At 40.4% G+C, this 6,879-nt stretch overlaps 1 protein-coding gene across 5 annotated transcripts in view; it reads left to right on the top strand.

The window, feature by feature from the left end:
• The first annotated feature begins 203 nt into the window (after nt 1-203).
• The window catches only part of usp54b (ubiquitin specific peptidase 54b), a 198,303-nt gene continuing 191,627 nt past the window's right edge, over nt 204-6,879 (top strand). For all 5 annotated transcript variants that reach the window (XR_012049420.1, XR_012049421.1, XR_012049419.1 and 2 more), the window contains exon 1: nt 204-404. The gene's annotated coding sequence lies outside the window, so the exon portion shown is untranslated. The remainder of the gene's footprint in view (nt 405-6,879) is intronic.

Below are 6,879 nucleotides of genomic sequence, written 5' to 3'. Positions count from 1 at the left end.
CCCCTGCCTTCAAGCACCACAGGATGTGTGAAGGACACGCAGGTACCTCACAGGGGTGACGTCATCCCCTCCGCACAATGCGCACAGTGTCCAGCAGGGGGCGGCACCACGCTGACACGTCACAGGCGGCGGGGAGAAGCTGCTGGTGAAAGAGGAAGAGGAGGAGGAGGAGGAGGAGGAAGGAGGAAGGAGAGAGGGCTATCGCGAGAGCGCTGGTGTGCCGCGCGACCGCAGCGTGGGATGTGGCGCTGGTGTGGGCTGCCTGCCTGAGTGCCTGCGTGGAGTGGAGTGGAGCGGAGTGGAGTGGATACGCCCACGGCTCAGCCTCCCCCTCCGCCGCTCAATCACACGGTGGGACTCGCCAGAGGACGGAGACTGGCGGCGACCGGCTGCGTCCATCCAGGGTGAGTAGGAGTGTGTGTGTGTGTGTGTGTGTGTGTGTGTGTGTGTGTACTGCTCGTGTGCAGTCAGCGTGTTGAACATCATCATCATCATCATCATCAGGTGTTCTGTGCACGTCACTACTTCCTCTTGTTGCTCGGCTATTTCCGCCTCTCATTGCAGCACAGGTGTCTCTGCTGGGGCTCCAGTCCTGTTCTAATCTACAGCCCTCCTGAGGTGCACGTTTAGTGTGTGTGTGTGTTCAGACTTGTTGATGGATGACCGACAAACCGCAGCCTCTTACCGGGCCCGATTCACGCTCCGCTGTCATCGCGAGCCGGGTGGCCGCTTTATTGATTTAACGTTGCGGTTTGACGATTGATGGCTCCCGGACCCCTACAGAGGGCCCAGTGTGGTGCCACTAAACACACACACACACACACACACACACACACACACACACACACACACACACACACACACACACACACACACACACACACACACACACACACACACACACACACACACACACAGTATAATCTTGAGACCTGATAAAAATGCCTACCTCTTTAGGACCAGCCTTTCTAGATATATAAAGATGTGTATTTACCACATTAATAATATATACATACTATGCACATTTTTAAAAATTTTTACCAATTTTTTGTTTGTAATTGGTTTTTAATCTTCATTATTTACTTCAAGTTATTACAGTATGTCTCTATATACATGTTTATTTTTGTTTGTTTTGTTAATTTTGGCCAGAGGGGGCGCATTTCAATTTCTTACACACACTTGTTATTTCATATGCTGGCCAGAGGGGGGGAGCACTTCAAATGTTTACACACACTTGTTGTTTATGTCTCAAGCAGGGTAAAAAAACCACACACACACACACACACACACACACACACACACACACACACACACACACACACACACACACACACACATTCATGTATTTGTTACCTTGAGACCTCCGAAAAATGCCACTCTTTCTAGATATATAAAGATGTGTATTTACAACGTTAATAATATATACATGCTATGCAAATATAAAAAAGGTAAGCCTTTTAGGAATTTTTTTAAACAAATTTTTTGTTTGTAATTGGTTTTTAATCTTCATTATTTACTTCACGTTATTATAGTATGTCTCTATATACATATTTAATTTTATTTGTTTTGTTAATTTTGGTCAAAGGGGGCGCATTTCAATTTCTTACACACACTTGTTATTTCATATGTTGGCCGGGGGGGGGGGGTCCTCATATGGAAGGTACTTTTCCTTGTTGATGTCTCAAGGAGGGTAGAAATACATGAACGCACGCACGCACGCACACACACACACACACACACACACACACACACACACACACACACACACACACACACACACACACACACACACACACACAATGTATGTAAAGTCTGTTTTTGTCCCGGGGACACGTGTCATTTATGACGACATGGCTTCAGCACCAGCAGATTTTCACACACACACACACACACACACACACACACACACATAGATTCTTGTATTTGTTACCTTCTTGAGACCTGAGAAAAATGCCTACCTCTTCAGGACCAGCCTTTCTAGATATATAAAGATGTGTATTTACAACATTAATAATATATACATACTATGCAATCTTTTTTATTTTTTTACCAATTTTTTGTTTGTAATTGGTTTTTAATCTTCATTATTTACTTCAAGTTATTACAGTATGTCTCTATATACATGTTTATTTTTGTTTGTTTTGTTAATTTTGGCCAGAGGGGGCGCATTTCAATTTCTTACACACACTTGTTATTTCATATGTTGGCCAGAGGGGGGGAGCACTTCAAATGTTTACACACACTTGTTGTTTATGTCTCAAGCAGGGTAAAAAAACCACACACACACACACACACACACACACACACACACACACACACACACACACACACACACACACACACACACACACACACACATTCATGTATTTGTTACCTTGAGACCTCCGAAAAATGCCACTTTTTCTAGATATATAAAGATGTGTATTTACAACGTTAATAATATATACATGCTATGCAAATATAAAAAAGGTAAGCCTTTTAGGAATTTTTTTAAACAAATTTTTTGTTTGTAATTGGTTTTTAATCTTCATTATTTACTTCAAGTTATTATAGTATGTCTCTATGTACATATTTAATTTTATTTGTTTTGTTAATTTTGGTCAAAGGGGGCGCATTTCAATTTCTTACACACACTTGTTATTTCATATGTTGGCCGGGGGGGGGGGGTCCTCATATGGAAGGTACTTTTCCTTGTTGATGTCTCAAGGAGGGTAGAAATACATGAACGCACGAACGCACGCACACACACACACACACACACACACACACACACACACACACACACACACACACACACACACACACACACACACACACACACACAATGTATGTAAAGTCTGTTTTTGTCCCGGGGACACGTGTCATTTATGACGACATGGCTTCAGCACCAGCAGATTTTCACACACACACACACACACACACACACACACACACACACACACACACACACACACACACACACACACACACACACACACACACACACACACAAAGACACCTAATGGATGAAAACTTCATCTACAATGAGCTGGAACAACACACACACACACACACACACACACACACACACACACACACACACACACACACACACACACACACACACACACACACACACACACACACACACACAAATTCTTGTATTTGTTACCTTCTTGAGACCTCCGAAAAATGCCTACCTCTTCAGGACCAGCCTTTCTAGATATATAAAGATGTGTATTTACAACATTAATAATATATACATACTATGCAAATATAAAAAAGGTAAACTTTTGGTTGATCATTTTTGTTGTTGTTGAATTTTTTGTTTGTAATTGGTTTCTAATCTTCAATATTTACTTCAAGTTATTACACACACTTGTTATGTCATATGTTGACCAGAGGGGTCCTCATATGGAAAATACTTTTCCTTTTCCTTGTTTATGTCTCAAGAAGGGTAGACACACACACACACACACACACACACACACACACACACACACACACACACACACACACACACACACACACACACACACACACACACACACACACACCCACACACACACACACACACCCGCACTTTGGAGAAGAAATGTCACGGTGACATTTAAAATTGGGGTGATCATTACAAACAACACCAAATGTTACGAAACAATCTTCCATGTGATTGTAGCATTAGGAACTGCAATGAGGTCCAATTTACAAAAAAATAAAATAAAATATGCTTCTCCAAAAATAATAACGCTGTTTTGATGCATTTAATTGATTGATCGCAATATTATTGCAGGTGTTTATACAGCTATTATGCTTGCTCTGAGCCTGCGCTAGTGTATTTGCCCACCCATTTATATATATATATATATATATATATATATATATATATATATATATATATATATATATATATATATATATATATATATATATAAGGCTTCGCTACACGTCTTAAAATGAAGCTCCGCCTACTATCCATCAGTCTGCTAGAGACGTGGGCGCTGTAAGTTTGATCATGTTGTTTTTTTCAGCGACGAGCCTAACCTAGCAGGATGCTGCTGTTATAATGTGAGTGTAGCGTTAGCATGTAGCTCACTTAGCTATGCCAAGGTGGCTAACGTTATTATTCTATTTAATGTTGTTGTACGTAGGGACGGGTACCGACCTTGATACTTTTATATATTGTTGTCATGTCTGTGTAATCATGTTTTGTTTTAGTCATGTTTTGTATAGTTATTGAACTCTTTAGTTTCTGGCTCTTGTTTCCATGATTACCCATTAGTTTCACCTGTTCCACGTTTGGACTCATTGTGCACTCTTGTTTGTCACCATAGCAACCCATTAGTTTTCACCTGTCACGTCACGCACCAGTTTCACGTTTTGAGTCACGCACCTGTTTTCGTTAATCATGTCTGTAGTATTTAAGTTCATTGTTTTCAGTTTGTCTTTCTGGTGACATCCCACATTGATGCTCTGCACATTTCTGACACTTTTTTCTTGTCCATCGTTCACGCTGCTCCTTTTGTCCATGCCAAGTAAGTTTTGTTTATTAACGCCACAGTTAGTGTTTTTTTGTTGTTCATAGTTTCTGCCTTTGTGCAAGTATTTGTTTTCATAGCCAAGTTGTTTCTCCGCCACTGTGCGCGCTTTTCGTTTGTACTTTTTTTTTGACAAGTTTAAATAAATATGTTCTCACATATCCGTCTCGCCCGAGCCAACTTTTCGTTGCCTTCTAGAAAAACTAAAGCCCAGGACCAAGTCATGACAATTGTCGGTAGTACCAGCTAACGAGTCACGTAAACGGTGCCAAATTATGATAATTTACCTTTGTTGCCGGTGACGTCACTTCAGGTCGCGAAGAAACGATCACTCGAGCAGCACTGAGAGCAAACCCCGCCAAACTGCTTCCAGGTAATGTTGCGATTTCCCGTGCCAACAAAACAAGATCGGAAAACACTCAAACGTAAAGTAATGTTTTACTTATCTAAAATGCGTTAGCTCAATGCTAATTTACATTGGCTTTGCCATATTCACGCTACTGATTAGCAATTTCACATGGCGATTTCAACACCTCCAAATATAGCGACAAAAACTACCACAAAGATGCACTATACAATCAAACAAATCACGTACAATTCTTACTGTATTAACACTTTGTAGGACTCAACAAAAGACAAGAGAAACATTCAATATTGTACAGTTTTTGGTTTGATTGCTTGATTGAAACTTTTATTAGTAGATTGCACAGTACAGTACATATTCCGTACAATTGACCACTAAATGGTAACACCCCAATAAGATTTTCAACTTGTTTAAGTCGGGGTCCACGTTAATCAATTCATGGTAAATTCATAGTGTGTTGTTTTGCTTTTTGTTGCGCCCCAGAAAGTGTTAATACTGTAAGTAGTGTACTTATTACGCGCCAGCTGTTTGATTGTAACGTGCATGACAAATTTGGAGGTCTGAAATCGCCATGTAAAATTGCTAATGCTAAACATTAGCATGTCAATATCAAAACCACTGTATATTAGCATGAAGCAGGCACATTTATCGAAAAGTGGAACCTTAGGTAACTTACGTTGGAGTGTTTTTTTTGAGTCAATTTCTTTTTTGGTATTGAAAATTGCAACAATACCTATCGGTAGTTTTGCTGAGTCTGCTCTCAATGCTGCTTGAGTGATTGCTAAGTGCAACCGAGGTACTGAAACATGGCAGTGTCGGATTTGGTGATGAACCGGTGGCCGGTAGGTGCCGAAAAAAGTACCGGATTTGGTACCCATTCCTACTGGTGCCTAAGTTTAAGGTGATTTATGGCATTTATTATGTTAGCGCAAACACAAATCGCTTCACATCTGAATCGGGATTTTTATTCGTCCCAATTCTAAATCGATTCAGAATTTTAAATAATTTAAAATACGTTCTTAGGCTTTCTCCGTGCAACCAGAAGGAGGGTTTTTTTCCTAACCTGTAACCTGTTTTGAAAAAGTTTAATTCAAATTATTATATCAAATAATACAAGGCAAGAATCTGTTTGAGACGGGAATGGTGTTGAATCCAGAATCAATTCTGAATCGAATCATTGTCGAATCGGAATCGGATCGAATCCTTAGGTGCCCAAAAGACTCATACCCCTATTAGTTATAGTGTTTGTGTAAAATAGTAGATCATGTACACAAAACAATAGGGAAGTTCATTTTGCAGTGCAGTCTGCTGAAAATGATGGAAAGCGACGCTGAGAGGTGAAATATACAAAACCCAAAACCGGTGAAGTTGGCACGTTGTGTAAATGGTAAATAAAAACAGAATACAATGATTTGCAAATCGTATTTGCAATTGAATAGACTGCAAAGACAAGATATTTAACGTTCCAACTGGTAATCTTTGTTTTTTTTTGCAAATATTAGCTCATTTGGAATTTAAAGCCTGCAACATGTTTAAACAAAGCTGGCACAAGTGGCAAAAAGACTGAGAAAGTTGAGGAATGCTCATCAAACACTTATTTGGAACATCCCACAGGTGAACAGGCTAATTGGGAACAGGTGGGTGCCATGATTGGGTGTAAAAGCAGCTTCCATTGAAATGCTGAGTCATTCACCAACAAGGACGGGGCGAGGGTCACCAATTTGTCAACAAATGCGTGAGCAAATTGTCCAACAGTTTAAGAACAACATTTTTCAAAGATTTGGGGATTTCACCATCTACGGTCCGTAATATCATTAAAAGGTTCAGAGAATCTGGAGAAATCCCTGCACATAAGCGATGATCTTACGGACCTTTGATCCCTCAGGCGGTGCTGCACCAAAAAGTGACATCAGTGTGTAAAGGATATCACCACATGGGCTCAGGAACGCTTCAGAAAACCACTGTCAGTAACTACAGTTGGTCGCTACATCTGTAAGTGCA

This window comes from Nerophis lumbriciformis, linkage group LG39, assembly GCF_033978685.3.
Source record: "Nerophis lumbriciformis linkage group LG39, RoL_Nlum_v2.1, whole genome shotgun sequence".
Lineage (NCBI taxonomy): Eukaryota > Metazoa > Chordata > Actinopteri > Syngnathiformes > Syngnathidae > Nerophis > Nerophis lumbriciformis.
Note: the sequence above shows the minus strand (reverse complement) of the source record. Positions and strands in the feature narration are given on the sequence as shown.